We start from the raw sequence: 21,487 nt of genomic DNA on the forward strand, positions 1-21,487 counted from the left end.
ACCATCCAAGGTCCTCATTTCATCTCCTGAGCTCTTTCCTTCTACTGAGATATAAAATGGCATCTTCTCTGCACACAGGGCACCTGCTACCACAACCCCAATGGAAGGAACTTCTTCAAAACCATTAGTATCTAATAATGAGTCAAAGGCCTTCTATTCTTCTTCTTTGTATCTTTCAAACTGTTAGTGTAAATACATGCAAGCATTTTATTTCTTAATGAGGAAGCTTTATCATCCTATTTAATTAACATGATATAGAACTGTTTCAGTGATTTTTTAAATCAAGTTTTTCAAATAATTATATTAATGTTAAAGACATATTTCTTTTAGTTTCCAAGTTACATATGTAAAATTTATTTTTAGAAAGTATATGTCTTTATTACAATATAACATTTGAGCAAAATTAATAGGATGCTCCGTTGTTCTTCTATTTGGAACATTGTAGGCTTGGATTTTTCAACAAACCTACTTTATTTAGCGTTCTTAAACACTTCTACTCCTTTCCAAACCACAAACTAGAGGTAAGGGAGAAAGAAGGTTATTAGGAAAAGAAGGCTGTAGACCTTTTAGGAAGTAGTTTCTTGGGGTGAGCCCACTTTTTGTTGTCCAGATACAAGCAGCACAGTCCAAATGAAACACCAAACAGCAACAGGAATCAGCATGATTCAGCAGAAACAGTGAGACTCCACTGAATTGGAACAAGTCAGTAAAAATCCCCAGCACTCTATAAGATTGCCATAAGAAATTCTCTGCTCTGGAGCATTTCTCTCTGAGAAGTGAAGTGTAGAAAAGCAAAGACCAGCAAAGTAATGAGCACCTTTCAAAGAGTAGTGATATTACAGCCTTGTCTTACGGTCTGTGGGCTTCTACATATCTCCTCTCCTCAGAGTCCACCCATAGCATGTTTTCAGCTGGCCAAAATCACACTGTTCACAGGAGGCAAAACACCACGTGCCCTCTCACAAGACAGCTTCTAGTAAAACATCACAAGACACAACTCAGTCTTCAAAGAAACCAGAAACGAGCTTCAGAACATCTCTAGTGAGAGTCCTTTAGGGAAGGTCCTGCCTAACGTTGGATTTGGTGACTATATGCACATTTGCACATACATATATATTCATCGGTTCCTATTTAAAAGTCTTTTTTAAAAAATAACTGATATTGAGCTTTGTGAAATGCCTTTTTAATATCTTTAGAGACAAGGACTACATCTCTCATTAGTACTACTGATGTGACAAGTTTGTATTATTAAATTCCCTATTTTGAATTGCCTTGCTTTCCAGGGAGGTCTTGCACTACCTCATGATGTGCTATTATTTTTAATTATTTATTTTATTTTAATGTGTATGGTTATTTTGCCTCCTGCTCACAGAAGTAGAAGAGAGTGTTATGTCCCATAAAACTAGAGTTATAGGCAGTATGAGTCACCATGCAGGTGCTGGGAATCAAATTCAGGTTCTCCCTAAGAGCAGTCAGCATTTTTAACCACTGACTCTCCAGCCCTGTATTTTTATTCTTGATATACTATTGAGTTTGTTTAGTATTTTGATGTGTGCATTGACATTTGTAATTGAGAAGTCATTTTTTAAAATGTTCTTTATTGTAGTTGAATCTTTTTAAGATTTTTCATTGTTGGAATTATGTTGAAGAGAATGTAGAATCTGCCTACTATTGAGGGTTAGGGTGCTAGGAAGGAGTTTCCATCTAGGTTTACTTGTTATGCACAATTCTGTTTGAGTCTCTAAAGATATATTTGTTCATTTATATTGATTTGAACTGAGATGATAAGGACAGAAATATAGACATATAACATCAATGTATTTGAAACCGAGTGCCTGAAAATAATGGATTCTGGCATGGTTGTTTGTTTCTTCTATTAATTTAGGCAACTTGCTTACATTTTTAGTGTTTATTGGCCATGAAGTAGGATTTAGATAATACTTGCAAGCCAAGTTTTGAATATTTTCATCCTAGCGATGGCCATATGGATGTGGGTATTATTATATTTAGGCTGTTTCAATGTATAAAATTTTAAGAAAGATTAAGAAACAGTAATGAAAATATGCAAACTAGAAAAGCTCTGCTGAACCAAGTCTGCTTTAATATTAATAATTTCTCCTGTTTAGAGATGGAGGACTTAGTATTAATGACATAAATGGTAAGAAAGCCAAAGCAGAGGACAGGGATGCCGATCTATCACTAGAGGAAATGATTTCCTTCACTCCTCAGAACCACACAAATTGCAAGATTCCACCAGGTGTCTAGTCCACACCTGTGCTCCAAAAGCAAGATTAAAGAGCATGATGCTGTCAAACGGCAGAGCTGCCTTCTCAAGTGGAATTTTAAGACACAGATCCTCTGCCTTGAGCCCTGGTCGACCCAGTGTTATTAAAGGTTGTCAGGATCTGTTTTCTTAAAGTTACAGTGTTAGGGGCCTTCTCACCATCCCTGACCTTTCAGGGACAACTGCTGCAGGACTTTTATTAAAATCCTGTTCGTTTTACTCGTGTCAGGAAGGAGAGGTGAAGGCTTCCTGAAGGTTAATGGGCTCTAGGAGAGGCCTCTTCTAGACAAGCTGGTGTTCAGTTTATAGACCATCTAAAGTATGGCATCCCATATGAAATGTCCTCAGACTTGCTTGGATTTGAAACCCAAAAAGTAAATGTTGTTTTGAAGTTAGAGGATAAAACACTTGGAAATCATCACCTGTTTTCGAGTCTCATTTAGCGATATTAATATGCATGTGACTTAGCTCAGATACAAAAACAATAAGCTGAATGCATGTCCCACATTATAATTTTATAGATGAATGATGATGATGTTCTATAATTCAAGAGAAAAGAGGCCAGTTGTGTAAATATTACCTTCTCAGAAAAGGACAGGAGTTCATAATCTGGAAAGAGCACAGAGTTTACTTAAGGTAGACATTTTTGTTTAAATAAATAAAAGCTAGATCAGAAGAGTTACAGAAAATCACCAGATATAAATTAATTCATATTTGAATTAGAAATGCATAGCAGTCAAAGCTAAGGAATGGTGAACAGGGCTGTTGCTTGGAAAACACGGGCAAGAAACATTCACCGAACTAAAATCTAAAAGGACACATCAGACATTCACAAATACATTGTTGCTGTAAGTTATATACCTAATCCAAGTGCAAATGCTTTCAATGATAAATTTTTTAAATTTATACTTCAGTGTTAGAATTTAGTTTTCTTAAATAATACATGAGAGACCCAGGTTCCTTGGGTCCCTGGTTCATATATTAGCACAATTTGACTTTCCCATAATGAATTTGTGGAAAGAACACATTTCTAAAAGAATTCATAATAAAAATGCATGCCTTGATCATACTTCCACTCCTCTTAAGGCATACTGACAGGTTTCATAGTCCTTTACTTCTCAGGATCAGTTTTTTGCATTCTTGATCTCATCACTGAGGGGCAGAGTCATTTTCAGGCTTGCTGAGGCTAATGACAGAGGACACAGCAGTTTAATGATACGAATGCAGGTTTTGTTCCTTATAAAATAAGGAACTTAGAGCACAATTTAAATGGTTAGTTGTGAAAATTAAATACAGTCACTGATGGGATCACAGAGGGTTTTCTACAAACCAAGCCCCTGGGTAGGATCCTGAAATACAAACTAATTCATACCGCTTCTGGCCTCTAGGACTCTGTCTATCAATGGGGAGCACACAAAGTGAAGACCTGGCTACAGGGACCTGTAGCAGCTCAAAGTCTAGGGGATGGGTGTGGCCTCGGATACTGATCCTAGAGAGGTGGGAGAGAGACCTTTACTATTAGGAGAGTCCTAACAGTGAACACAAGGATACTAGGTAGGAAGTAGGGCTGAGACAAGGAAGAAGATGTAATGTAGGTCCAGTATCTGCTGCACCTTTTCCTCCTCTTCCTTTCTCTCTCTTCTACTCCAGCCTTCTTTGTGTCTGCATTCTGCCACAGTTCCTGTGTGCTTACACATCAAGCACTATGCTACAGAAACAATTCCTGTGCTGTAGTCTGGGCAATAACAGTATTATACAATTGGCAGTATGCATTACGTGTGAGGTAGAATCTATAGGTTAATTTCACAGCTAAGTTATGTTTTCTAATGTATATAATTAACAACTAAAACTCTCTTTTCAAACTTTAGTAGCCACTTCTATCCATCATGTATAAATCTCAAAATGTTTTATAATCATCATTTTTTATTTATACTGTGCTGTCTGAGTTACAGAAAAAAATATTCAGCTGCTTGGTTTGAAATTGTGCTTTTAATTATATTTATGGAAATTCCTCAAGTCTTTTTAGAAATAATTTACTGGCTATATGTTATCTAAAGGTCATTCTTGGTAATAAAATTAGACTCAGTGTTTTATTACAGTAAGAACAGAATCAAAAGCTGTGAATTTGATTGTACTATATTGAAACAAGAGACCATTTGATGCTGAAACCATTTGTCTAGCATAGTACTTTAAACTAGTAAGTGGGACAAGGGAGATGGCTTAGTGGTTAAGAGCAGTACCTTTTCCTTTATAGTACATGAGCTCAGCTCTATTACTTACATCAGAGAGCTCACCTCTGGCTACAATGCCAGGCCAGGAAATCCAACAGTCTCTTCTGGCCTTCATGCACACACACACAGCATATACTAACACAGGCATACAAACACAAATTTGAATTAAAATAATAAAAAAAAATTCAGTCATGAAAATAGGATTCAGACAGAGGCAGTTTGGAAATCTATTCTTATACGTCCATATCATGTGATGTTATATAAAAATAATTTTGTTACACAATCCTTTTTAAGTCTTAGTCTCTAACAGTTATGGTCAAAGTTCATATTATAATTTTTATATCACTATCACCACATACTTGATCACTTGCCTAGTCCGTTTTGTGCCATGCTACCTGATACTGGGTACTTTAAAATGAACAGAAATTTATTCTTGACCAGTCTAGGGTCTAAAATGTCTGTGATCAATGGTCTCTGATAGATGTTATCTTACTACATCATACTATAATAGAAGATCAATGGGCAAAAGAGGGCTAAATCCACTACCAAGCCACTAATCCAGTCCATGAGAGCATAGACATCAAGGTTCAAAACATTTAATTTATCTATTAATACTTTTACAACAGCAATTAACTATCAATGTGATTATTTTAAAGGGCACTCAAACCACAGCATTGTGGATATCATGCACTTCTTACATACAAAAATATAAATGTTTCCAATAACTCCTAAAGATTTATCGCATATCAGGATCTGTTCCAAAGTTCAGATTTGCATCTAAATCAGAGAAGCATGAGCCTCAACGCTCCCATCAAATGGTGAAATGACGAAATAAAAATTTGTGCCTGCAACATATAGTTGGTTGGACAGGTACAATGTAGATCCTTCCAAGAGAGAAATAGTAGGCAAGACAACAAAGGTAACTGATCCCCAAATATTCAATGACCACAGCAAACAACCTTAGAGTTTCATGCTCCAAAATGGTCATCATTGATTTCTGTGCCGCTCTGAGACACGCTGAGATAGGGAGTGCAGCTCTGGATCAGGAGTACTGTCTTTACAGCTTTGAAAAGACAGCCACTTCCAGAATGATTCCAGCTGTACTCATTCAGTTCTTTACGGCTTATTAGAGAGAATAGTGATTTCTTGAGGAATGTTCCTAACATCTCTTTACATTATCCCTCATGTGGTCTTCTCTATCTTCTCTGACAAAGAGGGCACGTAGAGCCTTTTGGTAGCATGAAAGAGTTCTCTCCTTTCTTAGAGTCATGCAATCACACTAGGTCCTTTTGAATCTTAGTCCGTTTCATGATCATGAACGTGCTGCCAATAGTGTGCCCATGGACCAAGATGAGCACTGCCAGTTGGAAGATTGTCTACTGTAAAGGTACAGAGACTGAAGAGAGATACTGGACATGCCTGAAAACTGTCCTCAGGGAGAGCAGGACACTGGCACATGAAACATCTATTGGCTAGAGTTAACATGACTGGCTGATTAGTTGGCCACTGAAAACCTAAAGCTAATTTTTTTTTGTCAAGCTTGAATCCCTACCAGTTTTAGAGGCAACAAACTCCAAGTAAGGGTAAAGGAAGAACACTTCCCACTAGCACTGTTAGCTAAATTCTAAGAAGCAGCCTTTTCTCCCCATATTTAAAATTAAACTATGTGATGGCTGTATCTTATCTCAGCTTCTTTAATCTGAAACAAATCTCTTTAAGATTTAAATATCTAAGTCTTTAATCTAAGACAGTCTCCCAAATACTTCACTAATGATTTATAGAGTTCATGATCAGCCTACCTCTGACCTTTTATCATTTTTTAAATAATTTTTTGTTTTTTTATTATTAGTTACATTTTGTTAACTCTGTATCCCAGCTGTATCCTGCTCCCTCATTTCCTCCCAAACCCACCCTCCCTCCCTCATCTCCTCCCTGCCCCTTTCCAAGTCCAGTGCTTGGGGAGGACCTCCTCCCTTTTCATCTGACCCTGTTTTATCTCTTATCTTCAGGACTGGCTGCAAAGTCCTCCTCTGTGGCCTAGCAGGACTGCTGCTCCCTTGAGGGGTGGGGAGGGCAAAGCCTGCCATTGAGTTCCTGTCAGAGATAGTCCCTGTTCCCCATACTATGGGAAACCAATTGGTTACTGAACTACCACAGGCTTCATCTGAACAGAGGTTCTAGGATATATCCATACATGGTCCTTGGTGGGATGTCAGTCTCAGAAAAGACCCCTGTGTCCAGATATATTTGGTCCTTGTGGAGCTCCTATCCTTTCCATGTCATACTAATTCTCCCTTCTTTCATATGATTCCCTTCACTCTGTCAAAGGTTTGGTTATGAGTCTTAGTGTCTGCTTTGATACACTGCTAAGTAGAGTCTTTCAGGGGCCCTCTGCGGTAGGCTCCTGTCCTACCGTTACTTGTTTTCTCCTACATCCAATGCACCTCCCATTTGTTTTTCTAAGTGAGGATTGATCATCTTACCCCAGGTCCTCTTTCTTGTTTATCTTCTTTAGGTGTACAGATTTCAGTGTGTTTATCATATCTTATAGAACTATGAGTGAGTATATACCATGTGTGTCTTTCTCCTTTTGGGATACCTCACTCGGAATGATCTTTTCTAGATCCCACTATTTGCCTGCAAATTTCATTTTTGATTGCTGAGTAGTATTCCATTGTGTAAAAATACCACAATTTCTGTATCCATTCCTCCGCTGAGGGACATCTGGGTTGTTTCCAGGTTCTGGCTATTACAAATAAAGCTGCTACAAACATGGTTGAGCAAATGTCCTTATTGTGTACTTGAGCAAATTTTGGGTATATGCCTACAAGTGGTACAGCTGTATCTTGAGGAAGCACTATTCCTAATTGTCTGAGAAAACGCCAGATTGACTTCCAAAGTGGTTGTACCAGTTTACATTCCCAGCAATGGAAGAGGGTTCCCCTTTCTTTACAACCTCTCCAGCATGTGTTGTCACTTGAGTTTTTCATCTTAGCCATTCTGATGGGTATAAGGTAAAATCTCAGGGTTGTGTTTATTTGCATCTCCCTGATGGCTAAGGATGTTGAGCATTTCTTTAAGTATTTCTCTGCCATTCTATATTCCTCTACAGAGAATTCTCTGTTTAGCTCTATAGACCATTTTTTAATTGGATTACTTGATTTATTGCTTTTGAACTTCTTTAGTTCTTTATATATGCTGGATATCAGCCCTCTGTCAGATATAGGGTTGGTGAAGATCCCTTCCCAGTCTGTAGGCTGTCGTTTTGTTCTGACAACAGTGTCTTTTGCTTTCAGAAGCTTTTCAGTTTCATGAGGTCCCATTTATTGATTGTTGCTCTTAGAGCCTGTGCTGTTGGTGTTCTGTTCAGGAAGTTGTCTCCTGTGCCAATGAATTCTAGGCTCTCCCCCATTTTTTCTTCTAACTGATTTAGAGTATCTGGTTTTATGTTGCAGTCTTTGATCCACTTGGTTTTCTTCATTTTTTAAAATTAGTTAATTAATTCAATTTGCACCTTGGTTGGTCATAGGCTCCTCCCTCCTCTCCTCCCTGTCCTACGCTCCCTTCTGCTTTCCTCCTTCTCTATTCCTCATGATAAAGAAGCTCCCCTACTCAGACATCCCAGCTCTTCTAGTCACATGAGGACTGAGTTCATCTTTCTCTCCTGTGGTCTGGTAGGAAAGTCCTATCAGGGGGAAATAATCAAAGGCAGGCAGCATAGTCCATGTCAGAGACATCCCCCATTCCCATAATCAGTGGTCCCACGTGAGGCCTGAGATGCCCATTGGCTACTTATAAGTAGAGGACAAAGGTGAATCCCATGCATTGTCCTTGGTTGGTACTTCAGACTCCATAAGCCTCTCTGGGCCCTGGTTGATTGGCTCGTATGATCTTCTTGTGGAGCTTTTGTCACCTCTAGGTCTAATTATCCTTCTTCCCTCTTTTCCAGCAGACTCCCCATCATTTGCCCAGTGTTTGTCTATGAGTCTCAGCATCTGTTTCAAACTGTTTCTGGGTGAGGACTCTAAGAGAGCAATTTTGGTAGGTTCCTGTCTGCAAGAATATCAGAGTATCTTTAATAACAATAGGGGCTGGCTTTCTTCCATGGGTTAGGTCTTAACATTGGGCCCAGCATTGGTTGGACATTTCCTTAGTCTCTGCTCTATCTGTTCTATCTTTGTCCCTGAAAATCTTGTAGGTAGGATAAGTTTTGGATTGAGATTTTTGTGGCTGGGTTAGTGATTTCCTCTGTCCACTAGGAGTCTTGTCTCGATAAAGAGTGTCCTCTTCAGAATTCTCAACAGAGGAATCTAAATTGTGGAGAAGCACTTAACAAAATGCTCAACATCCTAACTATTCAGGAAAATGCAAATCAAAATGACTGAGATCAGAGATCAGACCTCTACTCTTGCCTGATGCGTCTAAAACAAAAAGGGGGAACTGTAGAGAGCTGCGTAATGCTGCGCCTTAAAGATGGAGCTGGTTTCCGCCTTCCACCTAACCGATGGTGAGTGCTCTCTATCACGAACAATTCCACATTTGGCTAAGGCTGAGGATCTGGCTTGCTTCCATGTATGTGGACCTATCTGCATTGCCCACGTGGCATGCCTGGGTTGGCTACCCAGAGGCTATTTAAGCTGTGGGCTGGCTTTCCCCAGGGTCCGAGGATTGTTCAAGGTTCCCGAATAAACTGCATTGAAAAAAAAAAAAAAAAACTCAAGTGACAACCCATGTGGCAAGGATGTGGAGAAAGGGGAACACTCCTCCATTGCTGGTGGGAGTGTAAACTTGTACAACTACTTTGAAAATCAATCTGGTGCTTTCTGAGAAAAGTGGAACTAGCCCAACCTCAAGACCCAGCTATACCCTCCTGTGCATATACTGGAAAGATGTTCCACCATACAACAAGGACATCTATTTGCTCAACCATGTTTATAGCAGCTTTATTCTTAATAGCCAGTAACTGGAAACATCCTATATGTCCCACAACCGAAGAATGGATAAAAAAATTAAAAATTAAATAAAATTAAAAAACCCCGTAACCTCGAACTTCTAATCAGATAATACTACTGGTGATGGAGCATGGTTCTTCCCAGCAGGATAATAACGATGGTAACTGAGTAACTGAGCACATGACAAAAATCAGATTGAATCTAGGTTGTCAGCCAGTACTAAGATACCCTAAAAAGATGTAAAATTATGGTATTTTTTGAAGCCAAAGAATGCAAGAGATAAGTCCTCTCTTGCTGTATATGTTTACCTTTCTCTATGAAAGAAGTAGGCTGTAAATGTCTACTGTATTGTACATCTTACCAACATCTCCTCTTGAAGATAACTTAGATGGCCAGAGATTCATAGTAAATGTGTCACTCTTTGAAAAGGATTAGTTGTGTTTTATGCATTAGAATATTTATTTTATCAGTCCATTGGGTTTTATAGAATTCTTTTAAAACAAAAAGTGCTTTTGGGGAAACTCCTGAATCATTAAGGTTTTGATAGCCTTTCAGTATTTTCATGTTTTGCATAAAAAGATATTTAGAGCACTTTCTATTGAAAAGATAGAACTATCTTATCAAATATACATATAGATGTAATATATAATTCATATCACATATTATATACATTTGTATAAGTGACAGTAGATGGAATTAATATAATATTAAATACAGGTAAGGAAGTTACTCAATGGAGTAGAAACCGAGTCAGTTAAGTAGACATAAATAGCTAAAGCAGACCATAATTTTTTATAAAGCAATTGAACTTTATGATTATCACCTAATAAATGTGAAATAAGTATAGAACTTCAGGTGGCATTCTGTATTGAGTCACTTCGTGATACTTCTACCCTGTCTCTGCTTTCTGTTAACATATCTAAGTTAACATGTAAACACACATATATACAATTACGTATGGGTCCCAAGACTTAAGAATGTTTCCTCTATCATTAGAATATAATATTTTATCATTATGAAAATCACTCAAAAGCATACTAAGAACCAAGACTGCCATCAATTGTTGGCTGTATATCTGTTCAGTATTTTTGGTAAGAATGATTATCTACTGTTAAACACAGAAGTCATTGTCTCTTGGTTTCTTCAGGGTATTGGTAAAGAAACCCTAACACTAAAACCTCTGAGCTTTGATTTTCTTGTTTCACAGCACAAATCTGAATCTGTGTACTTTCTCCTCCATGCTTGATGTCCTCTCAATATTACTCATATATTTCTTGTACAATTTAAATGCTGCTTAGTACATACTTTTACTCTGTTTTAGGAGTTGATGCCATGAATATCTGGGCATGTTCAGTACAGTCAATGTTTCTTTTTCATTTTAATTAAAAAGAATGTTTATTCAGTAATAATGACATATTTTAAAATTTTATAATATGCATTAGAAAAAAAAGGCAAATTTCTATGTTGTCAGATTTCTGAAATGTTACTCTTTGGGACCAAAGGATAGTAAATCAGTGTTCCCAGGAAATATCAGATATTTCAAGATTATGTTTATTTTAAATATATTTTAACAGTATTCACATTATAATATATGTATGATTTTAATTTGTGTCTAAAGAATAAAATAAATTACACTCAATTTTAAATCAAAAGAGCTATAGCCTACAGGGATATTAAAATAATAAAAAGCATAATTTAAAATTCAGAGCTCCCAGTAAAGTAACAAGCCCCTTATTGAATTAAATGTGGACACTGCCCATTCAGGCCTTATTTTTAAAATGTGCTGAATCTTGCAAGAGAATTCAAAGGAATTATATAAAGCATATTATATATAATTTACTAGTATGCATTTTATATTTAAAATGTTTTATTAGCCTGCATTGTCTTCTTTTTTAAATGCTATGCTAACCCTCCACATTAGTTTGTATACACAAATATATAATATAGGATAAGAGCTGCATGTAAGGGAGATTATTTTACTCTCTTTCTGAGACTGGGTCAGACACAAATTTTTGTAAAAACTTTGAAATCTGAGCATGGTGGAATCCACAGGGACAGATGTGAAGCTCTAGATAGGGAGTGACATTCGTAACTAGTTAATTTGACCCAGGGTTGGCTTGTCCTTGTGCAGTGTTCAGCTCTGAAGCATGAAGGCCCAGCAGCATCTCATTGTTTGAGTACAGGCAACATCTAGCATGGAACTTTATATTCAAGTTATATTCAAAAGTTAAAAATGTCTCCAAACTTAAATTTTACTTGGGATTCTTACTAGATTCTGATCTAGAATGCTGGAGATAATTATTATGAGATATCATGCTTTTTATTTTTATTTTTATATAATTTATTCACTTTGTATAGCAGTTGTAGCACCCTTACTTGTCTCCTCCCGAACCCACCTTCCCTCCTTCTTCCTCCTCTATCCCTTTCCTCTAATCCACTGATAGGGAAAGTCCATTTCCCCTACTGTCTGATCATAGCCTATGAGGTCCCATCAGGATTGTCTGGATCCTCTTCCTCTGTGGGCTGTCTTGGTTACCCCACCAGGGAGAAGTGATCAAGGAACAGGCCACCAATTTCATGTCTCAGACTGTCTCTTCTCCCATTACTAGGGAACCCATGTGGAGACTTATCAGTCTGTGGGGTGCATTTGAGCAACGGGTCTAGGTCCTCTCTATGCATGGTCTTTGGTTGATGCACCAGTCACTGCAGTCCTTCCTGGGCCCAGCTTTTTGGGCTTTGTTGGTCTTCTTGTAGGGCTCCTGTCCCGTCCAATTTCTTCTATCTCTCCCATCTTCCATAAGACGACCTGCACTCTGCTCAAAGTTTGGCTGAGTCTCTGCATCTGCTTCGATCCCCTACTGGGTAGAGTCTTTCAGAGGACATCTCTGGTAGGTTCATGTTTTTAAAATAATAACCAATAAACATAGAGAAAAGAAGAGAGAAGATGTGTAAAGAGAAATACTACATAAATAGCACATCTATTTATATATCACTTAGCCTTTGAACCCTTGTATTATTGAACTCTTGTGTTGCTCGTAACAAAGAGCACTTAACTAGAACCTCTATGATCTAACTATTACCTATAATCCTTTAAGAGCTTCAAATTCCTGTGCAAATGGAGAACCTACATCATAAATATATTTTTTAAATTAATTGCAGAGTAGTACTTCATCATATTGCAATAACTGGTACTATTTCTAATTTAATTTCCATGATATCTTATCAATACATGTGTGTATCAATAAGCATTTACTACAGAATATTAGTAAACAAGAAAAATGTGAAGAAGGAAACAAAAAATTATCCCAAATAATAAATCTTGGATATGTCACTATAAATATTTCAGTGTATTTTACACTGTTTTCCCCTAAGTATGTCCATAAACAAAATAATAGAATAACATGTAGCTAAAACTGTTAACAGATGCATTCTTCAAGGTCTTTCTGAATTCTGTCCTCTTGTTCCTGTGAACTACCTCCCTCATCTGGAGTGACAAGCATCATTTACCTGGTCCATGGAAAAACTGTCTTGGTTTTGCCATAGGTGGCATGAAGAATTTTTTTAAAAAAGAAAAATCTGGTGGCAAGACTCAGTGCTTTCACTCTTTTCCTTGAGTTGGTTTTGTACTTGGTAGAAAGTGGGGAATCATGATGATTTTAGGGCGCTGACCATTTCTTCAGGCTAACTTCCTGTTCTCCGTCTTTTTGCTCTGCCACATTGACATTTTGTCCCATTGACTTCACGTTTATTCGTCTACCCCAAAAGCACACGATTCTTCTTATATCACAATTGTTAAGGCCATAGCTTCCCTTCAGTACTTTTGAAAAAGCTTTATATTTCATATGTGAGAATGGTTGCCTGTATATATATATGTGTGTCATGTGAATGTATGGTCCCCTTTAGAGTTAAAGGGGAATCACACCTCCCAGAATTGGAGCTACCACGTAGGTGTTCAGAATTGAACTTCTGTCGGTGTTTTTCTCCCATCCTTGTTCAATTATTTCTTTTTTCTGGTTGAGAGTGACGTTTCTGAGGAAGATTTAATAATAAGTCACCTATGTAGACCTACTCTATAAAGTCTGGTTATTTTTCACTTTACTATGACATCAGTAAAACAAACAAACAAAAACCAAACAACCAAAACAAAACCAAACAAAAACCACATCAGTCTAAAAAGAAAAGAATAGGCTTCAGGGTTTTATACAAGTTAAGTTCTTTCTTTATAAAATAAGAGAGGATACTTTAAGGTGTGAAATTCTCTATACATTTTCTTAAGCACTCTTATTGATTTCCATTTTAAGAGAGGATAATAATTGTTTGAAGAAAATTATTTTCAACCTGTGCAGAGACATTGGCACCTCAGTTTATCCTGTCTGGGGGTTTACACTGTTGATCTTTTATACTCTAAATTGCCGCTGGCTTTTGCCAGTTGTCATACTGTTTTTCTTTGCTGGAAAAGTGACAAGGTTAATGACAGCTGTGTTTGTTTAACCATGTTTCTAATCTAACCATTCTGTCCTTTAAAGGGTGGAATAGATTCACCGCTGACACATAAATAATAATTTTGCAGAGACTTTCAAAAAGGTGATTGATGTCCTTGCTTTGGTATATTTTCTTTGAAGATGGGAACAAAACCAAGATGGTGTTCTCTATTCAGTCAGAATAGAGAATGTGAATGGTGGAAGGGAGGCTTAGATCCAAAAGAGAAAAAAGCAGGAACCTGAATTGAGGAGCAAACAAACGTAGCTGGCAGAACTCTGCTTCTTGGAGGAGACAGTCTTCCTGGAATAGAATTACAACTAGCCTCTCTGCTACCAAATAGCATTTATGGATGGGGAATGTAGATGGCACTCACTAAAATTTCAGAATTTCCAGGCAAGCTGTTTGCAATCCACATTTAAATCTGGACTCAGGGTATGAAATCTTTCTCTCCAGTCTGAAACAGTCCCTGTCTTCCCTACAAAATCCACCATATTAAGGTCTACCCTTTCTTTCATTGGGAAGAAAAGTGTTAGTTTCCAAAATGAATAAAGTTTTCAGCTTGTATCGGTGTACTGGAATCTGCATGTTTCCTTCAGGCTTTTAAAGAACGGCTGTCAAAAACGCTTTATGCTTGGTGCCCTACACAGTGAAGCGAATCAGCACACCTACCATCTCACACAATTACTTGTCTGTGGGGTGTTAAAAATACCTATGTTGCAAATGAAGTGTGTATTATTATCAACAACCACCATAAAGCTGTCCATTAAAGCTCTAGAGCTTCATCTTATAGCAGACAGTTTGAACCCTTTTGACTGACCTATTTCCTCATCCATTTCTGTTTCTCTAAGTTTTATCCCAAACACAGATGAGATGAATCGTCAAGTCTTTCTCTGCTTATTTGTTTCACTTAGCATAATGTCCTCCAGGTCTCCACATTGTCATCAGTAACAGATCTCCTTAGTTTTTAAGAGAACATAGTTTTACGTTTTCTTTACCTGGACCACATAGGACTTTTCCCATAGCTTATCTATTGGGAATTACACTTCATTGAACATAATTATATAATTATATATACATAATTTTAGTGTCTCTTAAGTCCTGATTCCTTTGATATATTCCCTGCAGTGGTATTACTGTATCATCTGGCAAATATATTTTTAACTTTTGAACAATTTTAATGCCACTTCCTCAAAACATTCCCATCAGCAGCTAACAGGGGTTCCCTTTTCTCTAAATCTTAGCCTTCATGTACTATCTTCTGTCTTTTTGTAATAGCCTTCATGATCCATGTGTAATTTCATTGCCTTTGATTTGCATTCCTGGTGTTATGGTTTGGATGTGAAATGTGTTCCACAGCCTCATGTGTGTGCATCCTTGTTTCCCAGCTGCTTTTGCTGTTTTGGGAGTTGTAATTCATTTAGGAGATGGCACCTAGCAACAGGAAGTGATTTGCTAGGGGTCAGGCAATGAGAGTTACGGCCAAGCAGGGCCTCTTACTAAATCTTTCAGCCTCTGATTCACCAAGATGTGAGGAACACACGATGTACAAGCTCCTACTGCCGTGGCCATGTATATAATCATGATTAAAAAAAAAACAAAACTCCTTGCCCTTGGCAATGAGACACCTTGTTGGTGGTGGTATTCTTATATCAGTCAGAGACTGAGTAGATGGTAGTCCTTTGTTCATTCTGCCTTGATGCTTGGTCAAGCTTGGTCACCAAACCTGTTTTATGCCTAGGACACATAAAAAACAAATCAAATTCAGGAATGGTGGCTCACGCCTTTAATCGCAGCACTCAGGGAGGCAGAGGCAGGCTGATACCTGTGAGTTCAAGGCCAGCCTGGTCTACAAAGCGAGTCCAGGACAGCCAAGCCTACACAGAGAAACCCTGTCTCAAAAACCAAACATTTATTTTTCTTTTATTTTTTAAAAAATCAAATCAAATGCCAATCCAACCAGCATAGTATGGGCAGAGGAAGACATGGTACATGTCTGTGCATGGCACAGGCGGGTCACATTACCGCTTGCTGGGAGGATGTTACCTAGGGCCTTCGCAGAGTAGGAAGCACCACCATGTGCGAGTATGCGGTGGGCAGCTGGGAGACAAACAGAAGTGGAGCAGCTGGAGCATTATGAGGACAGATCGAACTGGAGACTGGAGGGTGGAGAGGAGCACCCTGTTTTGAGTGGCTAGTCCCATCTTCTGGGGCTGTGGTGAGGTTCCAGCCCAAGCTGCCACTAAGTGCCACGTCTGGGTCTGTGGCTACGCAGTCGCAGGGGTCAGTGTCAATGTCTGTGGCTCATATTACCACTAGACAACATGGGGATGTGGTTGGGGCAGCTTCTGGGGACCACAAGGTTGTCCAGGGGATATGCAAAAATGGCTCCGCCCCTCACTGGATGGGGTGCTCTGGCCAGTGGCAGTACTTGGCAAAGCCAGCCCTATGCCTTCCACAGGAAGCACAGTGGAGCTGGCCGTGGTGACAGGGGAATGAGTGAGCTGCTCCGGTGGCATGAGGGTGGGAGAACTGACTCCACCACTCATCTGCCATGGGCTGTCACAGGCACAGAGGTAATACATTCTCCCTCTGCCCCTCGCCACCTCTGGCGGTCTGGAAAGCTGCCCACAGTGTCATGAGCACAGGAGTGCTATCTCTGTTCCTCACGAGCTGCAGCACTTAGGAGAATGAGTCCTGCACTGAACTTGAACAGTATAATAGAGCTAATCCTGGTGATGGGGGCGCAGACAAACCAGCCCCAAGGGCGAGATCATGGGAGAGGAGCTGGCCCAGCCACTCTTCAGCCTGGGGTGGCCTGGGTACGAGGAGTGATGGCCCCTCTCCTCTTCCCTCACTGCCTGTGACAGTCAGGACTGCTGGCCATGAAATCAGGTGAGCTGGCCCTGCCCTTTGCCTGGCTCCACCTCTTACCTACGGCAACATATGGGAGAGCAGGTCCTGCACCTCACCTGAGTAGAACAGAAGAGATGGCCCCAGGAGCAGGGGCTATGGTATGCAACCCCATTAATCCTCTACCCTCAAGTGGCTTGGGAGATGCCTTCAGACCTCCCGTGCCTTGCCACCTGAGGCAGTTGGGAGACCTGACATCTGGATCATGAGAGAGAAGATGTTGGCCCTCCCCGACTCTAACTGTATTTGGGAGAGCAAGACCTGCATCTCACCTGGGTGGCAAAGTAGGGCTGGCCTTGGTTGAGGGGGCATGGAGGAGCCAGGGCTAAGAGCAAGAGTGTGGGAGAGCTGGCCCCCTCACTTATCTGTCATGAGGGAATGTGGGTACAGGCGTGATGCCCCACCACCACTTATAGCAGTTGGCCTGGAGGGCAGGGGAATGGGAGAGGTAGCCCAGCCCCTTTACTGGCTGTAGGTCTCTGGAGAGCTGGGCGTGCACCTCACCTAGGCAACACAGTGGAGCTGTTCCTGGTGGTGAAGGCACTGGTGGGCCAGAAAGGAAGAGCTGGTCCAGCTTCTTGCAGGATGCCACACTTGGGAGAGTGAATATCACTCCCCCTCCCCCGGGCTCCAGTGAGCTAGCCTTGGTGTCCTGGGTGCAGGTGAGTAGGTAAGAGCAGGAAAGCAGAAGAGTTGACCCAGCCTTCTGCCAATGCTGGCATTGGGTAGCTGAGTAGGAGCAGTACTGGAGAGCTCACCCTGGTGGTGCAAATAAGGGAGAGCTGTGCACTGAGCAGCTCAGCTGGCACCCAAGCCTGATCCAGGACTCTGAGTTGGCCCACCCCAAAATCTATAAGAGCTGTGAATGGTTGGAAGATATGAAAGAGCCAGTCCTACTGATCTAATGCTGCAGGATCTCCATGACATGGAGCAACGACAGGATAACTGGAAGGAGGCCTGGTGAGGCTCCAACATTGATGGTATCTCAGAAGCCAGGAATCTTCAGACCAGACCCATTGCAATGAACAAGTAAAAAAGTGTGGATAAAAGTGTATACTGTGCGACACAATATGACATGCTACAGCTTCTTCTATGTTTTCTTTGTTTTTTTTTGTGTTTTGGTGGTGAGGTTGCAGAGGCAAAGAGTGGGTACAAAGGGATGGAGAGATGCGAGAGATTGGGGCACATGATATGAAATTCACAAAGAATCAATAAAAGCTTTTTTTAAAAAAAGAAAAGCTGAACTAGTAAGGATTATGGGTTTGGAAAAATTATATTAAAATGCTAATTCAAATACTCTACTTTAAATGTGAAATGTCCTTATATTCTCATATATTTGACTAATGCTGGGTTTGGGAGGCTGTGGAAGCTTTAGCAGTGGAGTCTAACTTCAGGATATATGACAGTCACTGAAAAAGTAGGAGTTGATGGCTGTAGACCAATCTTGCTTCTGGTCCCATCTGCTTATGTAAAGAACTGTGAATCAGCTCCCTCTGCTATGCCTTCCCCACAGTGATGAAATGGGGAACCTCACACTTTGAATAAAAATGAACCTTTCCTCCCTTAATTTGTTTCTTTCATATATTGTGTAGCGGTGATGAGAAGAAACCAAGAATCAGACCAAATCTGATCCTCTAGTTGATCTGGTCAATTGAATACTGTTCAATTTTTTTTTTAAGATGTAGAGTTCTAAGGTGGCAGAGAACTTACCATTGCTGGGAGAGCTGGCACTGCCATCCTCACACAGAGTTATTATTTTAATAATACCTCATGGCGATTTGTAGGTTTCCAATCTGCAGTGAGCTCTAGCTCTGCATTATGCCAAAACTTGCATATTCTGAGTGGAATTTTTCTTAAAAATCAAGAAATTTCACCCAGCAGGGTATCGAAGCAGATGCTGGGATTCATAGTCAAACTCTGGGCAGAATGCAGGGAATCTTATGAAAGAAGGGGGAGAGAGAAAGACCTGGAGAGGACAGGAGCTCCACAAGGAGAACAACAGAGTCAAAAAATCTGGGCCCAGGGGTCTTTTCTGAGACTGATACTCCAAACAAGGATCATGCATGGAGATAACCTAGAACCCCTTCACAGATGTAGCCCATAGCTCACTGTCCATGTGAGTTCCCTAGTAATGGGAACAGGGACTGTCTCTGACATGAACTCAGTGGATGGCTCTTTGATCACCTCACCCTAAGGGGGAAACAGCCTTACCAGGCCACAGAGGAAGACACTGAAGCCAGTCCTGATGAGACATGATAGACTAGGGTCATAGAAAAGGGGAGAAGGATCTCCCCCATGAGTGGACTGAGGGAGGGGCATGGGAGGAGAAGAAAGAGGGAGGGAGAGCTGGCTGGGGAAAGGAGAAGGGAGGAGGCTACAGCTGGGATACAAAGTAAATAAATTCAAATAAATAAAAAGAAATAAATAAAAAGAAATAAAACAATTGAGAAATTTGCATAGTGAGAGGCTGAAAAAGTGGTGTAGTTGTTAAGCAACTTACTGCTCTTACAGAGGACCTGGGTTCAGTTCTTACCACTTTTTCTATGGCTCACACCCATCTCTAACTGTAGTTTCAGGAAATCTGGTACTCTCTTCTGACTACTTTGAGCACAAGGTGACCATGCATACATACAGGTCAACACATACATAAAATAATTTTTTAACATCTTTAAAAATAATAAATCTACATCGTGATATCCTGGAATTTCACATGTTGTGTAAAAACATGTTTAAATTCCTATGTACATCCCCAAAGTTCACATGGTAGGAACTGAGTTTCTACATTCACATGCTAATGAGATTTAGAGTTGGAAGTTCTTCAAAAGATAAATGGGATAAATGAAGTAGTGGAGTCAGAGAACAAAGTGGCATTCCTGCTTTAGAATAAGAATACAAGAATAAGAAGGGGAGAGAGAAGGAGGGGAGAAGGAAGAGGAGAGATCTGAGATGGCAAGCTCTCTTTGATAACCAAGTGATGCCCCACACCACACTGTGACCCAACATGAATTCCTCACCAAGTGGCAAATTTATATCCAAAAGAGGGTCAAGTACACAAAAAGGAGATTTGCTCAACCACGTTTGTAGCAGCTTTATTTGTAATAGCCAGAAGCCAGAAACAACCCAGATGCCCCTCAACTGAAGAATGGATGCATAAATTGTGGTACATCTATACAATGGAGTATTACTCAGCAATGAAAAATAAGGAAATCATGAAAGTTGCAGGTAAATGGTGGGACCTGGAAAGGATCATCCTGAGTGAGTTGTCCCAGAAGCAAAAAGACACACACGGTATATACTCACTCATATAAACATACAACATAGGATAAACCCACTAAAATCGGTACATCTAAACAAACTAAGCAAAAGAGAGGACCCTAACTAAAATGCTCAATCCCCATCCTGAAAGGCAAAGAGGATGGACATCAGAAGAAGAAGAAAACAGCAAACAACCTAAGAGCTTGCTACAGAGGGCCTCTGAAAGCCAGAAGAAGAAAATAGGAAACAACCTAGGAACCTGCCACAGAGGGCTTCTGAAAGCCTTTGCCCTACAGACTATCAAAGCAGATGCTGAGCCTGATGGGCAACTGTCAGGCAGAGTGAATGGAATTTTATGTAAGAAGTGGGAAATAGCAAGAGCTGGAGAGGACAGGAACTCCACAAGGAGAGCAACAGAACAAGAAAATTTGAACATAGGGAACTTCCCAGAGACTCATACTCCAACCCAGGACTATTCATGGAGATAACCTAGAACCCCTGCACAGATGTAGCCCATGGCAGTCCAGTGTCCAAGTGGGTTCCATAGTAATGGGAAGAGGGACTGCCTTTGACATAATCTGATTGACCTGCTCTTTGATCACCTCCCCCTGAGGAGGGGGCAGCATTGCCAGGCCACAGAAGAGGACAATGCAGCCACTCCTGATGTGAACTGATAGACTAAGATCAGAAAGGAGAGGAGAACCTCCCCTATCAGTGGACGGGGGGAGTGGCATGCATGCAGAAAGAGGAGGGAGGGTGGGATCAGGAGGGGAGGAGGGAGGGGCCTATGGGGGGATACAAAATGAATAAAGTGTAATTAATAAAAAATAAAAAAAAACTTCCCACAAAAAAGTAGTACATAACATAACTGACTCATGATATCTTCCTATCATCATCAGAAGAATGGGCAGCTCCTCCCTTGGATGCATGCAACGCTGGTGCCAGGCTTCTGTACTTCATCATAGCCTACCCTGTGAGCTGAATAAACTTTTGTTCTTTATAAGTTATAGCGTTTCATGTGCTTTGTTACAGCAACAGAAAACACACTGAGATATGGAATAGTACAAAACATTCCCTTCAGAATTTCCTGTAGATGATGCTATAAAATTCACTCTTATTTTCAGTTTCCATCAGAACAGACTGAGCATGAAGCTACTGAGAATATCTAAAAACTCTCGAGATTCTATTATTTCGTCCTCCTTTTCCACATAGAATAACAAATTAGACATGACAGGGTATGGTATGTATAATTAACAAAAGAGACACTCCTATTTTTTGGCTGTTGTTGTACTCAAAAGAAGGAAAGTAGGGGTAAGTACTTAGCAGCCCACATTATGGTCACAGTGCACAAAAAATCATGGTTAATTTACCTG

General features: G+C 40.0%; 1 protein-coding gene and 1 non-coding gene across 2 annotated transcripts in view; one reads left to right on the top strand and one right to left on the bottom strand.

Annotated features, from left to right (window-relative positions):
- Cntnap2 (contactin associated protein 2) overlaps positions 1-21,487 on the bottom strand; it is a 2,202,731-nt gene that overhangs the window by 937,210 nt on the left and 1,244,034 nt on the right. The gene's annotated exons all lie outside the window — the stretch shown is intronic.
- Positions 15,549-15,696, top strand: LOC132653339 (small nucleolar RNA SNORA48). Its single transcript, XR_009591106.1, has one exon. It is a non-coding gene; the product is annotated as a small nucleolar RNA SNORA48 (small nucleolar RNA).

This window comes from Meriones unguiculatus, chromosome 3 (genome assembly GCF_030254825.1).
Source record: "Meriones unguiculatus strain TT.TT164.6M chromosome 3, Bangor_MerUng_6.1, whole genome shotgun sequence".
NCBI classification, from domain to species: Eukaryota; Metazoa; Chordata; class Mammalia; order Rodentia; family Muridae; genus Meriones; species Meriones unguiculatus.